This window comes from Pongo abelii, chromosome 10 (genome assembly GCF_028885655.2).
Source record: "Pongo abelii isolate AG06213 chromosome 10, NHGRI_mPonAbe1-v2.0_pri, whole genome shotgun sequence".
Lineage (NCBI taxonomy): Eukaryota > Metazoa > Chordata > Mammalia > Primates > Hominidae > Pongo > Pongo abelii.
Window position 1 is genome coordinate 8,607,596 of NC_071995.2, and position 13,042 is coordinate 8,620,637.

Here is a 13,042-nt window from a genome sequence, read left to right on the forward strand (position 1 = left end):
CCAGGTTCAAGTCTCCTGGGTTCAAGTGATTCTCTCGCCTTGGTCTCCTAAGTAGCTGGGACTACACGTGCATGCCACCATGCCCAGCTAATTTTTTTTGTATATTTTGTAGAGACGGGGTTTCACCACGTTGTCTAGGCTAGTCTTGAACTCCTGAGCTCAGGCAGTCTGCTCACCTCGGCCTTCCAAAGTGGTGGGATTACAGGCGTGACCAACCACACCCAGCCTGTGTTTTTTATTTCAAATTACACTTGCTCATCACTGATATATAGGAAAGCAATTAATTTTTGTATATAAACCTTTTATCCTGCAATTGTGCTAGAATTGCTTATTAGTTTCAGGAGCTTTTTTGTAAATTCTTAGATTTTTTATATAGGCAATCATGTCATCTGCGAACAAAGTTTTATTTCTTCCTTCTCAATCTGTACACGTTTTATTTCCTTTTCATGTCTTGTTGCACTAGCTAGAACTTTCAGTATTGAAAAGTGATAAAAGAAAACATGCTTGCCTTGCTCCTTTATCTTAGTGGGAAAGCTTCAACTTTCTCACCAACATGATGTTAGCTGTAGTTTCTTTGTAGATGTTCTTTAAGCAGTTGAGGAAGTTCCTCTTTATTTTCAGGCTTCGGAGAGTTTTTATTTTTATCCCATACTTCATTTCAAAATTCTGAGAGTTTTTTTTTGTTGTTGTTGTTTTGTTTTGTTTGATCATGAATGGGTGTTGGATTTTGTCAAATGCTCTTTCAGCATCTATTGGTATGATCATGTGATATTTCTTTAGTCTGTTGATGCGATGGATTGCATTAATTTATTTTTCAAATATTGAGTCTGCCTTGGTTGTGGTATATCATTCTTTTTATTAAATTGTTGCATTCAGTTTGCTAATATTTTGAGGATTTTTACATCTATATTTATGACAGATATTTTAATATCCATAGGATTTGCAGTGATGCCTGCTCTTTCATTTCTTACTTTTTTTTTTTTTTTTTTTGAGACGGGGTCTCACTCTGTCGCCCCGGCTGGAGTGCAGTGGTGCCACCTCGGCTCACTGCAAGCTCCGCCTCCCGGGTTCAGGCCATTCTCCTACCTCAGCCTCCCGAGTAGCTGGGACTACAGGCGCCCGCCACCTCGCCCGGCTAATTTTTTGTATTTTTAGTAGAGACGGGGTTTCACTGAGTTAGCCAGGATGGTCTCGATCTCCTGACCTCATGATCCACCCGCCTCGGCCTCCCAAAGTGCTGGGATTACAGGCGTGAGCCACCACGCCCAGCCGTCTTACTTTTTTTTTTTTTTGAGATGCAATCTCGCGCCCAGGCTGGAGTGCAGTGACGAAATCTCGGCTCACTGCAACCTCCGCCTTCCGGTTCAAGTGATTCTCTTGCCTCAGCTTCCCAAGTAGCTGGGACTACAGGTGTGTGCCACCACGCCCAGCTATTTTTTATTCTTTGTTGAGACAGAGTCTCGCTCTGTCTCCCAGGCTGGAGTGTAGTGGGGCAATCTCGGCTCACTGCAACCTCCACCTCCCAGGTTCCAGCGATTCTCCTGCCTCAGCCTCCCGAGTAGCTGGGACTACAAGCGCCCACCACCATGCCCGGCTAATTTTTGTATTTTTAATAGAGATAGGGTTTCACCGTATTGGCCTGGATGGTCTCGAACTCTTGACCTTGTGATCCGCCCACCTCGGTCTTCCAAAGTGCTGGGATTACAGGCATGAGCCACCACGCTCGGACTAATTTTTGTGTTTTCAGTAGAGACAGGGTTTCACCATGTTGGCTAGGCTGCTCTCGAACTCCTGACCTCAGCTGATCCACTGATCCACCCACCTTGCCCTCCCATAGTGCTGGGATTACATTACAGGTGTGAGCCACCGAGCCCTCTCCCCCTTCCCTCCCCTCCCCTCCTCTCCTCTCCTCTCCTACTCCTCTCCTTTCCTTTCCTTTTTGGAGACGGAGTCTCACTCTGTCACCCAGGGTGGAGTGCAGTAGCCCGATCTCTGCAACCTTCGCCTTCCAGGCTCAAGCGATTCTCCCACCTCCGCCTCCTCACCACAGAGGCGTGACACCATGACCAGCTATTTTGTTTTTTCTTTTCTTTTCTTTTCAATTCAGGGTTTTCTTTTGTTTTGTTTTTGAGAAGGAGTCTCGCTCTGTCGCCCAGGTTGGAGTGCAGTTGCGCGATCTCGGCTCACTGCAAGCTCCGCCTCCCGGATTCATGCCATTCTCCTGCCTCAGCCTCGCAAGTAGCTGGGACTACGGGAGCCCTCGCCACCACGCCCGGCTAATTTTTTTTTGTATTTTTAGTAGAGACGGGGTTTCACCGCGTTAGCCAGGACGGTGTCGATCTCCTGACCTCGTGATCCGCCCGCCTAGGCCTCCCAAAGTGCTGGGATTACAGGTGTGAGCCACCACACCCGGCCTCCATTGACTTTTAAAAAGTTAATGCTATATAGACAGCTGCATATATATAGATGCAGTGTTCAATCCTATGCAGATTTGGAGAGGGCTCCACAGAGGAATTATGGAGAAATCAGCGGTTATGAACTTTAGTGCATCAGAATCATCAATGTATAACAAAATGAAGAATCTTCAGCCCTTTCTCTAAGGATTTCAATTTGGTGTGTCTGTGGTGGGGTAAGAATACGTACTTGGCAACCACCTTCAAGTGATTCTGATTCAGATGATCTCACTAAATGCAGGCTTTCTTACTTTATACCAGTATTTCTCAAATTTGAGAATGTACTTGAATCCCCCGAGGGCATGATTGCCAGATAAACACAGGATGATCCATTTACTGTGAATTTCAGATAAACAAAATATAATTTTTTTAGTATGTGTCTCAGATACTGTAATATTTGGGCAAATAATCTAAGTAAAATTCAAATGTGTCTCCTCTCTAAGCATCATGAGTACTTTCAAATTAGGAGTTTAAATCTCCCTTGTGGCAGATATTTGTGATGATGATTTGTCTTTTTAGGACATTTCAAAATGTACAACCTCATCAAAGGATTTTCCTCTTCATTACTGTTTCTCCTGTTAACTTATTCTTAATATCTCCATCCTCCTTCTGTGGTCACTTCCGAAACAAAAAGCTCCAGAGAAATGTTACAACTTATTTTTCATACTTTTTCCTCTTTTCTTTGTTTCTCCTTTTATTTTCACACTTCTTGCTCCATTTCCTCTCTCCGCCTCTCCTCTCTCATCTGTCCTTTGTAAGTCCCCAAGTTGCCCTGGACAAAATGAAATTTCTACCAGGGCTCCCCTCCTTCCTTTCTTCCTTTCTGTTTTCTTCTCTTTTTCCCTTCCTTTCTGCTTTCTCCCTAAGCCATCCATGTCAAAATTAAAATCTGTAGGAACAAATTAGGGAGTCAGGGTACTGCGGACCAGCCTACATTATTGTGTTCCAGAAGGAGATTCTGTTCTGACAGTCCTTTTGCTAGAGCAAGTTCCAAGTCAGGAAGAAAAAAAAAAAAAAAAAAAAAAAGCAGGGGACCGGGACGAGCTTCAAGAAACAATTGCTTTGCCTGAGGATCTGTTGGCAGAGTGATGGATGGCACTGCAGTTAGGACTTGGAGAACTGCAGGAAAAGGAGAGGAGTCATTGCCAGGCAGCATGAGGGGAGGAGGTGTCTAGAAGAAACAGCCATTCAGGAAGAGCTTATGAAAGGGGTGGAGAATGCACTGCCTGTGTATGCTGCAAGACCTTTCTGCAGACATTGTGTCTTTGTGAGCTGACTGCAGAATCCATGTGCATGTGAAATGTATGAGAATGTATGTGTCGCTTATTTCAGATCCTGGATGAACCTGTGTGAATTGCTGACTGCAAGAAACGGGAGTGGATTGTTGAAAAGATCTTGCAGCCAGAGTGCTTGTTTGTGGTTGTGTGGTATGTGTGGCTTTTTGCCAAATGCACTGTTCTGATTCCAGCTCTGAAAGTTTAGTGGAAGTCTGGCAGATTAAGCCAAGACACAACAAAGTCAGAATTTAGAAGAAAATATGGGGGCAACATGAGAGGGAAACAGAAGCTGTTACAATAAGAGACAAGAAAAGGGAGATTAAGGGAAAGGGGAATGAGAAAACAGAAGATAAATAATAGAAATTATTTTCTTAGAAAGGAAAATTTTAAAGAAGAGCGGAAAGAAAAACAACACATTCTTTTAGATATAGGCGCTGTATACTTTTAGTTCTCCTGGTACTCCAGTGACATAGTTCTTAGTCTCCCTAATTTCTTTCTGGATGGTTTATCTTGAAATAATGTATATTACAGGTATATTTTGGTTATACCAGAGGATATTTAAACCTTAACAATTATCCAGAAATGAGCATTACCGTTTTTATATAATTTAAAAAAATTTGTTGTTAAAGGAGGGCTGTTGAGCATAATGAAAGTTTTGATCCAGGGATTAATTGAACAGGATTAGAGAATTTTGTGTTTGTGATTAAAACAATGTGTGAAGTGCATGACATATTTCTTTCTCTTTTTTTTTTTTTTTCTGAGGTGGAGTCTTGCTCTGTTGCCCAGGCTGGAGTGCAGTGGCACGATCTCGGCTCACTGCAGCCTCGGCCTCTTGGGTTCAAGAGATTCTCCTGTCTCAGCCTCCCAAGTAGCTGGGATTACACGTGCCCGACACCACACCCAACTAATTTTTTCTATTTTTAGTAGAGACAGGGTTTCGCCATGTTTGCCAGACTGGTCTCGAACTCCTGACCTCAGCTGATCTGCCTGCCTCAGCCTCCGAAGTACTGGGATTATAGGCGTGAGCCACTGCACCCGGCCCTGCATGACATATTTCAAAACAGGGATAATAAGATACACCTTATCTCCACATTCTAAAGATCTATTGTTATTACTTTATTAGCAAAATTTAACAGGGGCTACCTATACCTGGAATAAGATATTTAACTCAGTCATGAGATTTTCTTCCAGATTTGGTAAACACAAGGACAGCATAACTTTTAGACTGAATGTGGGCTGAAAAGAGACATCCTCGTTGGGAGCAGCCTAGTTTTGCTTTGTTGCCAAAACATTGTAACTATATATTTTGACTTCAAATTGCAACCATTACAATCTCTCTTTCTCAGCATTTTGCTCAATTAATATTTTAAACCAAAATAATTAATAGAAATTATATTTCTAACACTACTTTTGCTCCATTCATTAATCTGTCTTGTTTCATTCAGCTATATTTTCCTCCTGTACTTTCTACTCTTTTTTCCATCTGCCTCTCTCCTTTGTTATTTCTTCCTCTCTGTCATGTTTCCCTGGATTTGATTAAAGTCTCCTTCACTTTTTCCTCACCTTTCTCTATTTTGTTGAAATCACTCCTTTTCAGGTTTGTCTTTCTCCCCATTCCTTTCTCCGGTGTCTTTGTCTCCAGCAGAGGGGGTCTGGTGGTGATGCAGAGGTGGGGAATGAGGCCTGGGAGAATGCAGGCTGGGTATAGTAGGTAGGAGAAAATGGGGCTTCAGCTGTTTCTGCAATTAGCCTACAAAAGGCTGACTTAAAACCTGCCTCTGTAAATCCCCCCTCTTCTGCGCCCTCAAAGGGTCTCTCTACCTCCCCACCTTAAATTCCACCTCCCCCATCCCCATTTCTCTAGTGACATCACTCCTTACCAGCTGTGACTGTCAGGGACTCTGACCTACTTTTGGCCACTCTATTAGGCAATAAGCCATGTTTTCTCCACTAAACTCAGGATTTTCTGCTAAACCCTCTTTGTCCCAGCATGTCAGTGGGTCCCTTTTTAAACCTCAAAACATTTTACAGTTACCTACAATACAGTCATTTTTTCATGCCTGAAGTTCGAGAAAAAGCATAATTGATAAAAAGCTTCTATGACTGTAGAAAATCCATTTATGACTTAAATGGAGTTATACTTTATCAAAACACAATCCATACATATTTGAAGAATCATGTATGTGTTAGTAACAATTTTTTGTTGAATCTTTAGAGGTGATGCTCAGTTAATGGATTCTTAGGTCCTTTGTGGCAAATTATTATAATGTATGTACCATTATTTTTCACATATTAGTAAATGCTACTGAAGCATGAACCCAAACAGCAGGCATTGATATCTAAGTAAAACTTCACTAAGAAGTGGGGGGAAACTGCAGACAATCCTTTTTATAGTCTTCGGAGGGATTACAAAAAGTGTTTGACAAAGCAGTTAAGAGCATGTACTTTGCTACTTGGATTCAAATCTTGGCTCTGCTATTTTGCTAGCTGAGTGACTTTGGACAAGTTACTTAACCTCACTGTGTCTCCGTTTGCTCATCTGTAAAAAGAAGATACTCCAGGCCAGGGGCAGTGGCTCACGCCTGTAATCTCAACACTTTGGAAGGCCAACGCAGGTGGATCATGAGGTCAAGAGATCGAGACCATCCCGGCCAACATGGTGAAACCCCCTCTCTACTAAAAATACAAAAATTAGCTGGGTGTGGTGGTGCATGCCTGTAATCCTGGCTACTTGGGAGGCTGAGGCAGGAGAATCACTTGAACCCAGGAGGCAGAGGTTGCAGTGAGCCAAGATTGCACCATTCTACTCCAGCCTGGCGACAGAGCAAGAGTCCGTCTCAAAAAACAAAACAAAACAAAAAAAGAAGATAATCCAAACCCAGTAGGGTTAGAACACTCTGTGTTCTAAGATACGATAGATTTATTATGAGACTGGGGACAGTGATGTAACTATGTGTTTCAAGTATTTCTATGGTGTGATCCTCATGCCTAAGTCTACATTTACCATTTATTTATTAAGCAAGTATCTAAGTTGTCTGTCCCGGTTACCCAGAAAAGTTCTGGGAAACAATAAGACAGATGGGAACCTATATGAGTGCAGTAGCATGATCATGCTTCACTGCAGCCTAGAACTCCTGGGCTCAAGCAATCCTCCTGCCTCAATCTTCCAAGCAGCTGGGACTATAGGCATGTGCCACCACACTTGGCCAAATTTTTTTTAAAAAAGTTTTTGGTTTTTGTAGGGGTTGGGCGCAGTGGCTCACGACTGTAATCCCAGCACTTTGGGAGGTCAAGGCAGGCAGATCAACTGAGGTCAGGAGTTCAAGACCAGCCTGGGCAACATGGTGAGACCCCCATCTCTACTAAAAATACAAAAATGTGCCAGGTGCGGTGGTGCATGCCTATAATCCCAGCTACTCCGGAGGGTGAGGCACCAGAATTGTTTGAACCCAGGAGGCAAAGGTTGGAGTAGAGATGGAGCCACTGCCCTCCCGCCTGGGTGACAGTGAGACTATCTCAAAAAGACAAACGAACAAACAAAAAAGAAAAGAATTAGGAAATAGGACAGGTTAATAATTTAGATTGAATAGAAATAAACTGATGTTTCTTTGAACCTAGGATAACCACATGAACTTAGACTACTGAACAGGGCTTCCCAGTCTAATTCTTTCATTGTACAAAAAACAGCAAGGCAGATCAGGACAATTATGGTGGTGCCAGGCCGTTAGGATGCTTCCAGACTTCATTCATTCGTTTAATCTGTAAATGTTTACTAATCATTCAAGGTGTTGCCGGTGACATAGATGTGTGACAGATGCACACAGCCCTTATGTGGTTTGCATATTGTCATTTCTCTGGTTGGATTCTATGGATGCATTATCTACAAATTCTGTCATGTTTCCCTGCACCAAGAGAGGGTTTTTTTTTTCTTTAATACTTGATGCTTCCTCTATTCTTTAAATGAGAACACATCTAATGTGCCTTTCCATATTTTCTTATTTCATTTTTTCTTCTTTCATTCTTCCCAGGTTGTTATACTTCTAAGATCCTCCCAAAGACAGGGAAATCAGGACTAGGAAATTGCTGCCAACGATTTAATTTCATTGCCTCATTTTCTCTTCAGTCAGAGAGGACTAACAATATTTGCTCAACCTTAGAATGTTGCTTGAGGCTACAATGAGTTTATAAATGTTGAGGGCTTTAAATAAAGAGCATTTTACAAATGGTTATTTTGGTCTCTAAGACACTGTGCTCAAACTTTCATGTGTCTAAAGATCATTTAGTATGCTTATTCCAAATGCAGATAAATTGCTGATTTTAGATGCTTTGAGTTGCTCAAGAAATGCAGGTACACAGGCTGATTCAGGTCAGCGGCAGAGGTCAAGGAATCTGCATTTTAAACAAGCATTCCAGGTAATTTCTATGTGGTAGAGGAAAAAAAAATCTTAACCAGATACAATTAAAGAAGTAGGGGAAACCTATATCATGTTTCTTGCCAAGACTGTCTTTTCTTTCCACCCATTCTTTCTCTTCTGTGATTCAGCCAATGTATGGTCTTTCCTCCCTTTGTGTCTGGCATCTGCATTTTCTTAGCATAGAGAGAAAGCTCAGTTTAATGTGCTGAGATGGAGCAGGGAAAAGGAGGCGGGATGTGGGTGGAGAAAGGCTAGATCAGTGTTTAGCTATTCTACTGCAAAGACTGTTGTCAGGCTGGTTCTAGCCGGCTGGCTCCAGGAGAGGAAGCAGTGGGGAGAGCTAGATTTACTGCAGCTGCCGCTACCGTTCCTTATTTGCTAGTCAAGGTTCTGACATTAGACACCAACCACCTTTTCTCCAACCACATGAATTTTGCAGTAATAACGTTAGATAATCCACAAAGAACACTATTTTAGGTACTGATGATAACCATCTCAAAGATTAAATTCTTGTTTACAATTCTTTTTACTAGTTAGAGGCCTCTAGTTTTGATCAAATCCCCGCTAGTTTCCTTGTCTTCAAACCCAGGGGGAAATGATTTGCAACAGATTTTGCTTGACCTGCAATAGACAATTTATTGTTATTTCATTTGTAAATTATGTTTTTCTGGCTGATGTAGACATACTGTGTACTCAAGTAGAATCAGAGACATGGGATTGACTGGACCTGGGTGACTCTGTTAGGGGAGATTTTGTTTTCATTAAACCCTGACTTTTATAGGCCTTCCCCCAGTACCTTCATATTATCCCATCAAAAACTTTAAAATGCTTTGTACTGCAATTTGTTTTCTTTTTCTTTCTTTTTTTTTTTTTTTTTTGAGACGGAGTCTCATTCTGTCGCCTAGACTGGAGTGCAGTGGCACTATCTCAGCTCACTGCAACATCCGCCTCCCAGGTTCAAGTGATTCTCCTGCCTCAGCCTCCTGAGTAGGTGGGATTACAGGTGCCCACCACCACGCCCAGCTAATTTTTGTATTTTTAATAGAGATGGGGTTTCACCATGTTGGACCAGGCTGGTCTTGAACTCCCGACCTCAGGTGATCCACCCACCTCAGCCTCCCAAAATGCTGGGATTACACATATGAGACACCACACCCGGCCTGTACTGCAAATTTAGTTGTCATATTCTAATCAGCTAATCTGACTAGCTGAAATGGCTAGATAACAGGTGTATTTCAGCACAACCAAATGGTATAGTTAATTCTAACATCTCTGTTGTGTAAACTTGGGTCTTTACCCTGACTGTGTATTAAAATCCCCTGGAGGGCTCTGAAGAAATATCGGTGCCTGGACGCCAAAGCAGATTTCATCAGTTTTTGGGAGCTCTCCTGTTGATTCTATTTATTTTTTAAAAATAGAGACAGGGGCCAGGTGAGATGGCTCATGCCTATAATCCCAGCACTTTGGGAGGCTCAGGTGGGCGGATCACTTGAGGTCAGGAGTTCGAGGCCAGCCTGGCCAACATGGTGAAACCCCAAGTTTCTACTAAAAATACAAAAATTAGCTGGGCGACTGTAATTCCAGCTAATCAGGAGGCTGAGGCAGGAGAATCACTTGAACCCGGGAGGTGGAGGTTGCAGTGAGCTAAGATCTCGCCACTGCACTCCAGCCAGGGCGACAGAGCCAGACTCCGTCTCAAAAACAAAACAAAACAAAAAACAATAAAAATAGAGACAGGCTCTTCCTGTGTTGCCCAGGCTGGTCTTGGACTCGTGTATTCAAGTGATCCTCTTGTCTCAGCCTCCCAAAGTGTGTTGGGATTACGGGTGTGAGCCATCACACTGAACCTCCTGTTGATTTTTTTTTTTTTTTGAGATGGAGTACCCATCTGTTGCCCAGGCTGGAGTGCGGTGGCCCAATGTTGGCTTGCTGCAACCTCCACCCACAGGTTCAAATGATTCTCTTGCTTCAGCCTCCCCAGTAGCTGGGATTATAGGCACCTGCCACCACGCCCGGCTAATTTTTGTATTTTTAGTAGAGACAGAGTTTCACCATGTGGGCCAGGCTGGTCTCGAACTCCTGACCTCAGGTGATCCACCTGCCTCGGCCTCCCAAAGTGCTGGGATTACAGGCATGAGCCACCCTGCCCGGTCCCTCCTGTTGATTCTCATGTGTCTAGGAATAAGCGCAAAAATCTGGAAGTGTTTTGGTGCAGGCAAAGGATAAACCCTAACTTCATCTCAAAGACATTACTCACCCATAGAGTTTGTCTCACACTTATAGGGATATGCAGTAAATATGTATAACTATTTGTATGATTATCATACATATCTAAACATTGTATAATTTCTCTTTGCTATTTGACTGTTTTGGTATCAATTAGCCTTGAATAATAATAGCTAACATTCATTGAGACTTACTATGTTATGCATTATGTTTGAGTTACCTCATTCATCCTTCTATCTTAATAAAGTGGTGCTAATATGATCTTCATTTTCCTGATGAGAAAACTGAGGTTTATGGAAGTTAAGCAACAATCTCATGCTGCTAGTAAATACAGCTAGAATTTCAAATCAGATTGATCTGACTCCAGACATGCTAGGTTACTTATAGTATGTCTTCCCAGGAGATTCAATTGACCCCCCCCCACACACACACACACCTCCGAACTTCCTGAAAAATATTAATTCACTGGTTAAAAATGAGTGGTGCATGATTATGCCAAGAAAAACTACTTAAAATATTTTTGAGCAGGTGTTGCTACCCAAAGGAGATGTGAGTCCATAGCCGCCTAAACATATCAACCATGAATGCTCAAAGATTATGACTGAATCTATGTACAGCCTTTCTGAACCTTGGGTTTCCAATATGGAAATGGTGTAAATAATTTTTGCCCCTTTATTACTTCATACAAAAAGTATGATGTATGAATTTGATCATTACTCACATAAACATTATCTTAACAATATCATGATAATGGTAATCTGTTTAAGCCTTATCATTGGCTTTGTTTTTTTAAATACCCTCCTGAGCTTTGTTTTACTCCCTATTAGCTTAAGTCAAAAGCAACGTTGTTATATACATGAGAGCATCTTAGAATGTGTATGGCACATAATAGCAATAAATTGAATAACAACTTTTTTTTTTTTTTTTTTTGAGACAGAGTTTTGCTCTTGTTGCCCAGGCTGGAGTGCAATGGCACGATCTCGGCCTGAAACCTCCACCTCCCAGGTTCAAGCGATTCTCCTGCCTCAGCCTCCTGAGTAGCTGGGATTACAGGCATGCGCTATCACCCCTGGCTAATTTTTTATTTTTAGTAGAGACAAGGTTTCTCTATGTTGGTCAGGCTGGTCTCAAAACTCCCAACCTCAGGTGATTTGCCTGCCTCAGCCTCCCAAAGTGCTGGGATTACAGGCGTGAGCCACCGCGCCCGGCCCTGAATAACAACTTTTAAGGGCAAGTGGCAAATGAGTTAATAGTCATACTTCCTATCCAGTTTCACCAGTACAACCCACTTTTTCTGGGGACGCACAGTTACCACGAATTGGATTCCTTAAGAGTGGGACTGAAGGAATAGGTTAATTAAATATTATTATCGATCCTCTGTACAATTTTTTCCCTGTGTCAATTTCACTATGTTTATTTTGTCAGATTTTCAGTGTTAGTATCTCTGTGCTCAAGCTTCCCTTGATCACAAAATGCTTCTCTTGGTCTTTGAGTTGAATATACTTTATGTCCCAGGGGGCTGAATATCAGCGTGGAAGTAAATAGCAACATTTTAGTTCTGTAGACCTTATCCCCTTTGTTTTCAAGATAGTGTATCTATCTTATAGGGCGTTTGTTCCTCTAAATTTTGTAAAACTAGACGCCTATCCTAGGTTACTCTCACTGATGTAACATTATAATAGCACTAAACACTTTGAATAGCACTTGATCTGTGTCAGGTGTTAAATATTATATACTTATTAACTCATTTACTCCTTATGACAACTCCATGAGGTAGGTAACTATTTTTATCCTCACTTTTACAGCTCTCAGCCGATAAAGATACAGAGAGGTTAAGTTACTGCAGAGGATCACATAGGTAGTGGAACCATAAATCCAATCCGGGCAGTCTGGATCCAGAAGTTACCACCCTGGGTTATGCCACATCTTTTAAAGGACTCTCGAGACGCTGAAAGAGATTTGTCAAAAAGTTTTTTAAAAGCAGAAAATGAAATTGTATTGTCAATTGACTGGGAGAGGAGCAATGAAAAGTTGTTGGCTGAGGTCACTGAGACAGGGCTGAGACCAGCAAGAAGGCAAACGGGTGAGCACATTACTGTACCTCACATCTGGTGGCTCTGGTGACTGAAGTTATTTGGAAGTGAATCTTCCATGTAAACCTGGGAGGTCGTCTGTGGCCCCCCCTTTTTTTTTCTCCTTAAGAAAAAGTAATAGCGTAGTTGAACATTCATATTCTTAGCCTCCTTTGGGCTATACTTTTATTTTTTATACATAGTTTTAGAATTTACAAAATGCTCTTAAAATATCTCATTTCATTCTCACAATGACTCCGGACTGTACTCTTTTATCTTTTCACAACAAAGGCTCAGAGGAAGCGTAGCAACTAACTTGTCCAAGGTTTACGCTGGTTTCTAGGGGGCAGAGCTGGCGCTATCCACCCCGCCTGTATCTCCAAACCCGCTTCAGCCAGGAAATTTATCATGTGGTTTTAAATTTGCCTCTCAATATACAGAGGTATTGTCTTTACTCCAGTCACGGATAAACACCTTCTAGGTATGAATGATCTTTGTCTCCATATCTTTGCCTACGGGAGGGAGGAACCACCGTAAGCCGGGACTCCGGGCGGCGGCCGGCGGAAGGGCTGGGCGGGAGGCGTCGGGATGCCGGCAGG

At 42.2% G+C, this 13,042-nt stretch overlaps 1 protein-coding gene across 1 annotated transcript in view; it reads left to right on the forward strand.

The window, feature by feature from the left end:
* The first annotated feature begins 12,599 nt into the window (after positions 1–12,599).
* Positions 12,600–13,042, forward strand: part of RIMKLB (ribosomal modification protein rimK like family member B) — an 86,681-nt gene continuing 86,238 nt past the window's right edge. Inside the window, exon 1 of the mRNA XM_054526770.2 lies at positions 12,600–12,924. The gene's annotated coding sequence lies outside the window, so the exon portion shown is untranslated. The remainder of the gene's footprint in view (positions 12,925–13,042) is intronic.